Source organism: Elaeis guineensis, chromosome 4 (assembly GCF_000442705.2).
Source record: "Elaeis guineensis isolate ETL-2024a chromosome 4, EG11, whole genome shotgun sequence".
Lineage (NCBI taxonomy): Eukaryota > Viridiplantae > Streptophyta > Magnoliopsida > Arecales > Arecaceae > Elaeis > Elaeis guineensis.
In genome coordinates this window covers 66,914,594-66,926,737 of record NC_025996.2, presented here as the reverse complement: position 1 = coordinate 66,926,737, position 12,144 = coordinate 66,914,594, and the positions used below count along the sequence as shown (strand labels likewise).

At 35.3% G+C, this 12,144-nt stretch overlaps 1 protein-coding gene across 6 annotated transcripts in view; it reads right to left on the bottom strand.

The window, feature by feature from the left end:
- Window positions 1-1,446: 1,446 nt before the first annotated feature.
- LOC105034569 (uncharacterized) overlaps window positions 1,447-12,144 on the bottom strand; it is a 34,225-nt gene continuing 23,527 nt past the window's right edge. For 3 of the 6 annotated variants that reach the window (XR_012140995.1, XR_012140997.1, XR_830176.4), the window contains 2 exons: window positions 3,209-3,393; window positions 1,447-2,000 (listed from right to left, as the gene is read on the bottom strand). The gene's annotated coding sequence lies outside the window, so the exon portion shown is untranslated. Of the gene's footprint in view, window positions 2,001-2,690; window positions 2,752-2,778; window positions 3,080-3,208; window positions 3,394-12,144 lie in introns of those variants that run through there. The other 3 variants (XR_012140996.1, XR_830177.4, XM_010909781.4) reach the window with 3 other exon arrangements.

The following is a 12,144-nucleotide window of genomic DNA, read 5'->3' as shown; positions in this document are numbered from 1 at the left end:
TGGGTCAACCTATAGCAAATACCTCCTAAGAGTTTTTTTCTATTTTTTAAAATTTTCTGAAATTGTCCGCAGACTTCTATTCATTGGTCTTTTTCCACTTTGGGAAAGAGGTACAAACTTCTGAAATTGTCCGCGCTAGTTGTGTGCCCAAACGAAACGTTGAACTTACCAACATTTCATTCAACCTCTATCACTCAACCAAATTCTCATCCTCTAACATGTTTATCCTCTCGATCCCTTTTTCTGTTCCTCTTTTGTTTTTGTAATCCTTTAATTCTTCCTCTCTACCTTCACTCCCACCTATTTCAGAACTCCTTTGCATCCCCTCTATAAATTCAACCTAGCATTCCTCATTCCCACTTTCTTCATCCACTGTTAGCCAAAAAAAGTTAGCAAAACAGTTTCCAAAACTAGAAATGGATTTTATCAAACCAAAATACATGAAGACCCACCAAGTGACGTATTCTTTGAATATTCAAGACCAATGTCATAGTAAGAAATCTTCTTCAGAACGCAATTAAAGCTTAAACAGCTGCTCAGAGTACAAGACACCACTGAAAACGATTGTGGCATATTTTGGGCAATAGCTACAAAATACGTGAAGCTTTAGTCTTTAGAGAGGTTGTTGCGGTTCCTTTTTTTTTTTTGGTTTTGCGCAAGAATCTTAGATAGTTCCGAAGGTATCCTTGGATGATAAAATGATGAAGCTGAATTAACTAGAGAATATCTAGTGCAGAACCTACAATTTACGCACCCACCACTTTGCCTATTGTGTTTGATTTATTTAACTTACTTTAAAAGTATTCTATGTTCAAGATTTCAGTTTTGCTTACTGATAAAACAACCATATTATTGTTAACAAGATGATTTCTTCGTTTGCAATGTTATCCTGAATGTGAGTTGCATCTTTACCTTTGGTCACGTACTATTCTTTTATTTCCTGTAACTGGCATTGAAATGATATTATATAACCTAGCAAGCATCATCGTTGTCGTAACTAACCACCGAAATGGATTAGGGCTCATAGGATTTTAGATTTTTTTTTAATTTTTTAAGAAAAATCAAAAGTGATGTTGGCGATGGACTGGTCCAATCTATTCGGATCGACCTCGGTTTGGGTTCGAATCGGAATCTTTCAAAAATTTTCGAACCTAAATCTAACCATAAACTTGATAAAAAATTTCAAATTAAACTCGGACTTGATACAACCTGACCCACTTCCAACCCTATGAATAGAACTGACTTAAGTATACGAGCGAGGAGGAGCGATCTCTATAAGGAATGAACTATAATCCAAAGGCAAAGAAAAAAGCGGCTGATCCAATGGTTAAAAAAAAATTCCGATGGTGTAGAGCTACCTCACCGCTCACTTTTTCAGAAGGTCGAGAGAAAGGGGTTTTGAAAGAACGCTTAAAAAAAAGGATGCAGTGAGTGAGCCTGATAAGCTGAGATTGAGCCTATGTCTTTCCAAAAGGATAACTTTACTGGTAAGTTCCCATAACAATACCTTTCTTATCGGTGATTTACAACAACTGAAACTAAAACTAATGCCCACACCAAATGAGATAACTCAGTTGGCTTAGGATTTGTCAGTTGGCTTAGGATTTGTAATGATCTAGAACATCAATTCCAATCTTCTTTCCCAACCTGGTTCCTTGCTTGGCTGTCATTTGCATATAACTAGCTAATGCTATTGCAAATTACACTTACAACTGCTCATACATGCATCATGTTTTCCACTGAAATTACAGTATACACATGACAACTTCTGGAAGCTACAAGACCTCTAAAAGTTTTCATAGGATTCCCACGACACAATGAAATCTTAGATGGCACTTCCCATTGTGTTGCCATTGCTGAGTATGCTAAAATGATATCTATGCAGCAGCTCTGTCAAAAATGCTTGAGCGAAGCGATCAAAGCATACTCCTTCGTATGCTGGGTGGTTCACACTGTCTGACACCGACCACAGATCTAATACCTTGTTCCACATCCTGTCACTGCACACAGTATAATGGTAATTCATCCACAAGAAAGTATTATTGTTAGAAGTAAACCAATTAGTGATTTCAAAACATATGAAAATATTTGTGAGTTTAAATCATCACTAGCAATAACTTTTGATGCCCTGGAACCTTTCAACTTCAGTTTCAAAAGCAAGATACTTCTAGCGAGATTTTTGCTATGATTACCTTGGGTCTCAGAATTACAGAAAGCATAAAATTCTTGGTGTTTAAATCTGCTTCTTTTATCTCAACTGTTCCACATATGTACCGGACAATCTCGTGTCCAGCCACATTTGCATAATTTCCATCCCTCCATCCTCATCTTTATGTTTAAAAGAGGTTCCCTCTTAAGGAAGTCATTCAAGAAAGTTATTGTGCCAGACAATGCAGTTCTAGACCCGTATCCAACAACTAATTTAGGAGCTTGACAACATTCCCAATTCCTTCCATACATAATTCACCGGGTGACATGTTATCAATCAGAGTATTGATTGTCAACCTATCTTTAATTCCACAAAACTTGTTACTAAAGAACCATAAGTGGAAAAATCAGATTTGACACCTTCCAAGATCAGTACCTTCAACCAGTTAGATCCTCCATGATACCAGATTGACAACACCATCAACCAATACCACAAAGAGAATCATTGAAAAAACCTATCAAAAAAGGAAAAAAAAACTCACTATGTCTATTTTTTTTGTGAGCAATCCAAAAGTCGCATTGACTTTGCCCTTTCCAGAAAGCCTACACAAGATATAATATGTCAAGACATTAGGAGAGGATCATTTTTTCTTTTCATCAAAAAAATCCCATTGTAGTAGTATATGTTTCATCTTTACAATTACTCCCACGTTCCTCATGAAAATAGTTTGACATGCATTTGAATTGATAATATATTCATTCTCATATCACATGCTTGTAATCTCTGTATTTTTTTCTATGCTGATTGTTTGAAAACAACTGCAATGACCAGCTAGATGCCCAGCCAGTTGCTGCTTAAACTGCTCATAAGCTTAACAGGAGCAAGAATGACCATCACCAGAAACACAATTGAAAGAAGGATGTGCATGATCTGATCAGAGAAGGAAATTGTTAAGGCTTTAGTGAGAATTTGCATCCAAGATGCCTATTATGAGGACAATCAAGCAGACAACTAGCTGGCAACTAGAGTAACAGTTTGAGTCTTTCGTGGTGAACATACCTCCACTATTGAAGACAAACAGTTCTCTGTTTTTCTTTCAAATGGCTCCAACTTTTACCATGTCCATCTTCTGATCATAAAAAAAAAAAAAAACTCCTGAAGCTGCAGCTCATCTAATGCAGAAATCTGGCTCTGAGGTTGAGAGATGATCATCATGCCTAATCACTCTTAGCCATCTGAGATTTCTATTAAAAGAAAAAAATCATCAAGTTGAGTTCCTGCGATTAGAATGCAACTTAAATTTGCCCAGAGAAAAGCAAACAAAATCACTGGTTGATGGCATATGAGCTCTTTAATTGGCATAATGTCATACTAAAAAAAAAATAGAGTGTTAGGCAAAGCAGGTAACAAAGTTACATGTCATGGTCTGTTGTCTAGTCTGATGTACGATGTAAATCTCTACATCAGCTTTACCATTTGATGGTAAGGCTCTTTAACTACAATAATGGGACAGGTGAGATTTGTTGTCAGGAGTTTGACCTTTTCCAGTAATTTTTCAAGTTTCAACAAGGCTAAGCTAATCTCAGTCTGCCTAAATAGCTTGCCAACTATTGAGAAAGCACAAGGATCCAAGTTAGTCAGAAGACTTTTAAAGAGTACCCATATGCAGAGTAATTTGGGAAAACCATGAAACACAACAGCATGTTGAATTGATAAGGTATTCAAAAAGTCTTAGTAGAAGAAAATTTGATGAGAAAAAAGGTGAAATTCTGTGACAGAAAGAAAACAATTAAAGACACAAAAGATGATCATTAAAAGAACGACAAGTCACCCACAAGTTATCCCAAGATTAGCTAACTCCTCCCCGCCTGTAGCAACTAGAAATCCACCCACCTACAATGCCCATTACTAGTCAATTTGTAACCAGTACAGTATCACCTTCCAAGCATGCACCTTCAAGAGTATAGCATTTGATATAGCAACAGAAGGCAGCATTCCTCTCAGGATTTGCTCAGCCGTTGAACCCATTATTCTAATCTTATTTGGCAAAACGTCACTTGAGCACCCATGTTATATCTAGAGGGCAAACAAGCATTCCCTTGAATGTTGGTATCCACCATCCAATAAATGTTCACCTTTTCTTTTCTTAGCCTACTTACCCCACTTAAAAGAAATAACTCAATCCATGAAAAAAGGATAATATGACTAGTCCATTCTTGAGATGCCAACTACTGTAGTTGGTAAAGTCTTCCAGAGTTGGTACTGAAAATCTGGCTTTAAGTCCTTGACAGCCTGATTTTGGCTGGAATTTCTCCCATCCTACTTTTTTTTTAAAAAAAAAAAAGAAGAAAGGAATTGCCTTTCAAAAACACCACTAACCTGACATTTTTTACATCTGAAATGAATAAAGGCCTGGGATGTTTGTGTTGTACTGATCTGATAGATCTGATTTAGTCTGAATATTTTTACTATTTTTATGCTGGTTAATGATATTAAATTGGGAGAGGAAGGAAAGAGAAAGAAGAAAATTTCATAGGCTGGAAAGAAAAGATAGAGTAAGCTTAGCGTAAAAAGAATCCAATCCTCCGTAAAGAAACTACTTTCAAAGTAAACCCCAAACCATACAAAAGTTGTCACTCTTCATGGACCTCCCATTGGAGATGGCTAATCAACCAAAGAATGATGTCTTCTAATCCTAGGATTCCAGACCTAGTTATGATGGATCTAAGATTAATCAACTAAAAAATAAGAATTCCTAAACTGATGACTGGCAACTCCTTATGTCAAGAAAAACAATCTTACAAAGCTCCAAAAGTACTGAAAATACATTGAAAAACAAATCCAAAAATATATTGTAGAACCAAAACTCTTCTTACTTTTTTCTATTTTTCCTATATAGTTCTTTGAGATCATCTAGCAATATCAGCTGCTCAAAGAAAGTATTATTATAACTAATCCCTTGTGCTAGTTAGTTGCAACTAGCATATACACAACAATTTTCTAACGGGGCAAGAATTAGACGATTCTAATCAATATCACAATTCACAACTCATTTCCCTTGTAAGTTTTAAAAGATTTCGATAATTTTGTGGAAGAACCTGGAATTGGACCATAGAAAGGGTGGACAGATCATCAAAGTAGATACTTCAAAATATTGATGAGCTTTGCAGACATACAACTAAAATGCACTAAAATGCCAATCTTATAGAGACCAGCTCAAGCTTTTAGAAGCACATTACAAGAACACCCAAAATTTGAAACATCAAGCACCTAAAAATACTGAATAGTCATGGATGGAAATCAGAATCTTAATTTGGTCAAATAGGTTAACTAATCCAAAATGTGGAAATAAGTCATTATGAGTCTGTGAGAGTTATAGGTTAACCAATCTGGTTTCATGAAAATCTCATAGAAATTTACTAAGGTTTTGGAGCTTCCGAATATTCATGAGCCCACTGGCCAAGCATATGCAGGACCAGCAGAATGCTTCATGGATGTGCTGTGAGGGCCATGTACAATGACCTGAAAATCGCAGAGTGGCAATTTGAAACATGTCAAACTGTTAGGATGCAACTAGATTTCATAGAAAACAACCCTAGTATATCACTAGGACATTTGAAAGATGCTCTGTTGATATGTTCATAGGACTAGGGTTTGATCTACAAAGTAAGATGAAGGCTTCAGCCTGGAAGGAATAAAGTCTGCAGTGCTTATAAAGTAGAGAAAGACCTAATAAGAGGGTTTAACAACTTTATTATAGTTACCATAAGTGGGTTATGGTTGCATGAGAGGACACAGATAAGTGAGTCTGTTCAGATTTGCATAAAGGGTCATATCAAGAACTAGATCAGATAATTGTATTTTTCACATCTGAAAGGAAATCTGGACATTTTATTTTTGAACTTCAGAAAAGAAATAACAAGGGAGCTCTAGTCCCCCATAAGAAATAAGGTGGCATATAGTTCCAATCTCAGGTTCATACAAATGTTTTGATCGGTTTCATTCTCAATGCTGGTTGAGCCAGTGAAACAACAAATCTGTTCTGATAGACAGCAACATAAGAAGGTATGAAGCAGTTTGAGTTTGAGACGTGGGAGAAAAAGAAAAAGATCAAAGTAAAGATAAAACCTCTCTGCAGAAGCACAACTATAACTTGAAAGTTCCTATATGATAGTGCCTGAGGGTTCAAATCCCAATATTTGTACTTGTCCTAGTCTAGACCTGGTTCGGCATGGTACTAGGACACTCCTATTCCGACACTTGGTGTGCTTGGTACAACAATGGGATGCCCTCACTTTCTATTATCTTTATTCTCCTGTTCTTTTTAATGAACTTGTTGATAGTTTTAGGCTTTTAAATAGGCTTTTCAGCCACTGGCTTGGTTTTATGGTTCCAATACTAGTATCAGCACCTAACATTTGAACATTTTTTTTTTTTTAAAGAAAAACTAAATTTAAATGAGACCACAATTATCAATCATATGATTCATTTGGTTAATTACCAAAGTGCATGACAGCTCCTTCAAGTTACATAAAAATTAAACTTTTTTCCAAATTTTTAAGATTTATTTTAATTAAATAATTTTAGAATAATTTTTATCCAAAAAATAATTTTATGGAAATTCTGAAATTAAAATTGCTTTGTGCTTTTGTGGGGGATACTAAATATGTTTTCTCTAACCTAAAGAAAAGCTTTCTGGACAGGTTTTTTTCACATTTATCCCAATTTGGAGCTTAGATAGATGTGCTCCCAAAGATGCCCGAGATTAATCCAACATTTTTTTAGCAGCATATGCACCATTTGTAGTGCAAACATGCGGCAAATTTTCTTTTCTGAAATTATTTTTTATTTTAATAATTAGTTTATTTTAAAATATCATAATTTCATAAAATAAAAATACACATCCCAAATTTTTTTTCCTTAGGTTAATACCCACCCTACAACTTATCCGAATTTCAAACAGGAAATTTTGTTGTGACCAGATAAATGGTAAAAAAAATGGTAAAAAAAATTGTATGGACAAACTAACCAGATTTCCACAAGAGTTCCAATGAACAAAAGGCTGAATTGAAGAAAGATGAGGCCAGATCTAAGCACCTCCTCACTCCTCCTTTCTCTCATCTCTCACTTCCTTTCTTTTCTCACTTCTCTCTTTTCTTATCACCTGTACAAGAACCCCCAACACAAAAGAAGAGACCTCTTCTTCTTTTTTTTTTCCCTTTTTTTCAATCGAGGCCCATCTATGTCTTGGTTGGTAACAATTAAACAGCTCACCAAACAAGTCAACACCCACCAATATGAATTAGGATAGGCTGAGACAACCCGATCTGGAGATACTTATGGTCCTGGTTGCATCCCAGGACCCCATCTCTTTCTGACCTGGCACAATACTGCCAGAATAGACTGGATCCTTAATCATTAGTCTTGCTCCTTTATACAATGATAGGGAAAATAACATACACAAAGATAACATAAACAAAGGACTACAAGGAAATGAAATAATATATAAAACAACTATATTCTAATATAATGAGTCAATAACTCAAAGCTCGCTAAGTATATGTTATAAAATATAATTTTTTTTTATAATAATCCCAAGTCGAAGCAAATTCCAAAAAGCAATAGAGAAACCTCATTTGGTTTAGTTAGCTTAATGTCCTCCATAGTGATATTAGGTCAGTCCATAATAGTGTCTCTTTTTCCATTGCATGGACGAGTGATATACATGTATGACCTTGAAATTTGTTTTTAGAGTATAATCACTTCCAAATACATCAATGATACACAATCTGGCACGATGTTACAAAATGATCTTTAGACACCTAAAGTCTGCTATCCACTGTATCACAGCTGGCTAAAAGTTTATTTGCTATATCAACAGAATACCACAAACAAACAATATTGAGGGCTAATGGGCTTGGAAGAGGGTTCAAGCCCAAGTCTAAAAACTTTTTGCTGACCGTCATAGCTGGCCACATTATTTATGGAACAGGAAAGAATGATTCCTAATAAACCTAAAGTTTACCAAAAAACTGCTATAACAAGTTGCAGTGTGCTACATGGATCAAGATGTATAAGAAAGTTGGTCCTGACCAGAAAATCATGGTAAGTTCTTTGCAGGCTTTTCTTGGAGAAATTTCCAAAATGGTTATGGTTTGACAATGATATCGAGTCATTTGCTAACTAATGGTAACTAATCACTTTGAAGGCTGACATGTGTAACAACTGCACTAAACAGTTAAACTGTATAATGACCTCTAATTGCCACAAACAGGGGAAATCTGGCAATGCCAAGCTTCTTTAAAAGCTTGTTACTTTTTATTTGATTATGAGACATAATTTATGTTAGATATGTTCCCATCTATATAAAAGAAGAAAACTGAAGACTGGTAAGACCTGAACCAGTCTACCATGGTGGCCTACCCTGTGAGAACATTCACTTTAGTCTAGCAAGATCCATAAATCATGTTGGTTCAGGCCCATTATAGCTGGTAGCCCCTTCAAGTGTAAATTCAGTTTTGTTCAGCTTTATAAGAATAAATACCATGGTATACTATTACACCAAGAAGCTTTTGCCCAAAACTTAAGACGTTCTTTGCAGATGTTTTAGGGCATCTAAGTGAATGTGCACCCATTTATTTTAGATAGACGGTCTCCAATGTCTGTTGTTAACTCCTAGATCTAAATTATTATCTATATTCTGAAAAAAATGTAAGTAATTTTCTGTCTCAGGTTATGAACTCAGAGAGAGACATGCTAATCCCCCTGATATTAATACTGTATTCCTAGGATATTATCATAGTTAGTAGTGATTGCTTTAACTTGTAAGACTCCAAGATTAAGAAAAATGGCATGTTCAACTGTAATGTTATAGTTTAAAACATGATTTTTCTGTAGAAGGTATACAAATTCTCCATAATGCTTGAGATGTTTTTGATGATGGAATAGCCAATGCTTCCATCACTCTTCAGCTTATTCCCTTAAGATTTCTTGCATGTGCCAATTTATCTAATAATTGAGAGTTTGAGACTCTTGAGACATCCATCCTTATCACCAAAGAACAACCAGGATAGTCATTAAAGGGATAGACAAGATAAAAACCAGAAAGTTCATAAGCATCTATTGATTCTATTCAGTATTTAGTGACAAATCAGTCAAGATCATAGCTCAGGACATCAAGCTTGCTAGTGCTACATCAGAAATAAATATGCATCTAACATCATCCAAGATCTCATTCAACAACCTGACTTCAACATGTTCAAGCAATCAAGCATGACAATTCCAGTTGATTGTATTCAAGTTTTCCTTGCTGGTTTGGAAATAATATAGTCATGCAGCTCTCAGATAGGGTGAAACCTGACAGATGTATTATTTACCATTTCAAATTTGTGGAAGCTATAATAATCATTCTACAATGATCAACTTTGTGTAGTCTCCACTGTGAAAATTAACTTAGCAGGCTCATCAAGAGGCTGAAGAAATGGGATGCAACCAAGGATCAGGTAGCTAGAATGGCTTATATGAAAACTTTTCACCAATTCTTGCAGACTATCCCAACCAATAGTTGTATTTATTATAATTAAAAGCTGCCAACTGTCGCAGTAATATATTGAAAAGAATTTCTTGAAAATAGTCTAAAAGACAAGAATTACAACCAAGAATACTTTGAGCTTGTCATGATGATAAGCTATGATTCCAGACATTGTCGTAGTTCCTCTGCATATTTGCATTAGGGAGCTCTCAGGTTATTGATGAGACATGCAAAACAGCTGGCTGAATAAAAAGAAAATCAAAAAAAAAAATCCTATCTATTTTACCAAAATATAAATCAAGGACTGACATTTGTAACAAAGAAGTTACTGAGCTACTGCTACAAATTCCTCGGAAGGCACTATCTTATGGAAATAATCCCTTCAGGTCAAATATGGTGATCAACTGGCTAGATAATCAAAAAATATCTGGTTCAAAATCATCATTTGTTTTTTGTCCATTTTTGCAAGAATGGAAACAGTGTGAAGGGAAGTCTGAAGGTAAATGTGATTTATTGGTTCGTATGGTGGATCTTTGTTGCCATATTCTATGATATTGCTCTCTTGATAGATGATTCTTTTATTTTCCTAAGCACACTTAACCTGACAACAAAAGTTAGAAGGGAAACTATTTGTTTTATATTCCTTCTTCTCCTTGTTTTCTTATTTTTTCCATCTTCTCTTTTCCCACTTAAATCTCAATCAGCACCAAAAAGCCACCTTGAATTTTTGTAGCTCATATGCTTGTGTGCAATAATCGCCAGGATTATAATCTCTACAAGGATTAAGGTACCGGCAGTACCCAGGGGCGGCTCAACACATATGGAGACCTAAAACTTATTGACCTAAAACTAAATACTAGAATGAGACCTTTTTTTTTTAATTAAAATTTATATAATTTTTTTACTAAAATCTTATTTTTCTAGCTTTTTGAGATGTAAAATTTTTAATTAAATATTTATAATCAAGTTCTTCTAATATTTCTTTTTCAATTGATAATATAGCCAATCCATTTAATCTTTCTTGAGACATTGTTGATCTTAAGTAAGATTTTATTAATTTTAATTTTGAAAAACTTCATTCTACCGAAGTAACACTTACTGAAATTGTTAACATTATTCTAAAAGCAATATATGCATTTGAAAAAGAGTCGAATCTTCTTATATGATTGAGTATGTCCATTGGACTGTTATCTTCCACTTGTATAATTTCTTTTAAAACTTTTAGCTCTGAAAATAAATATAAACTATTAATATCAGAGTAGTTATTATATTTTAAGAAACATTCAAAATTAAGACAATATTCATTCAAACTATCATTGTCTAACGACTTCAATTTTTTATCATTAAATAGAAAATCAAAACTATTTTCATATATTTTAAATTATTTAAATTTATTTAGGAGAAAAAAATTATTTGATCTATTATATATAAAAAATAATTAATTCTAAATAATTTTTTAAGAAAAAGCTTAATAATCGTGGAAGTCGGTGACCGTGCGTGCAGGCAGGAAGAGATGGCGAGATGGCGAGCTGAGTGGTGTTGGAATGATTCCCCTCTCTCATCTTTCTCTATCTAACTATCTGTCTTATCCATGTGGACAATGTACCAACACATGACTCCTCAGCCATTTACTCCCTCTCTGACTTTTTATCGCTACGAAGGCGCGCATAGAAATTCCTAATTTTCTATGCTGTATTCCAAATCCACAAGCACAAAAACCTCGATGTGGACGGCAGATCATTTGTACCCTGAGAAATTCCTACGTGGGAGGTTTGGTCCGCTTGGAAAGGAAGCAAACCCAACAGCCATAATGCTTTATATTGGGAAGTGAAGAAACAGCTCCTTGGGAGGCTGTAGCCCATAAAGCACAGAATCCTAAGCTATGCTATAACGGTGGCGTGCCTCTGCTATGAGGAGAGCTAACCCCAAAGACTGTATAGCTATTAGTGGGAAAGAGGAAAGGAAGGCAACCCATGGTTTGAGATTGTTTGCGATTAAGATACTAAAATAGTGAAACCAAATGGATAGTGGAGCCTAAAGCAAATAGAGGCCTAAAGCAAAGATTTTAGTGGCTTTATCTTTTAACCAGCCCTAGCAGTACCAATGAGCCCTGCAAGAATATTACCATTACCCAGAGAGCACAATACACGAGAGGTGTCCAAGACATAGTTTTGGACATAAACTAGAATTCTGCTTGTCCTGATCGAAAGTGATTGATACAGTTCGGTACCAAGGCCAGTTCAGTAGGTAGCAGTTGGAACCCAAGTAAGTTCCCTTGTTCCAAAAAAAGGAGCACTGGCCCCCCTCGCTACTCTCTTTTCTCTTGTCTTCATGGGATGGCCTTAAGATCAAAGAGAGCAAGAGACAGAGAGAAGATAGAGGAAAGAAGAGAAGAAAGAAAGAAGAGGAAGGGGGAATCTTAGCCCAGGTCCAGCATGCCCTTATTGAGATCCAATCTCCTCAA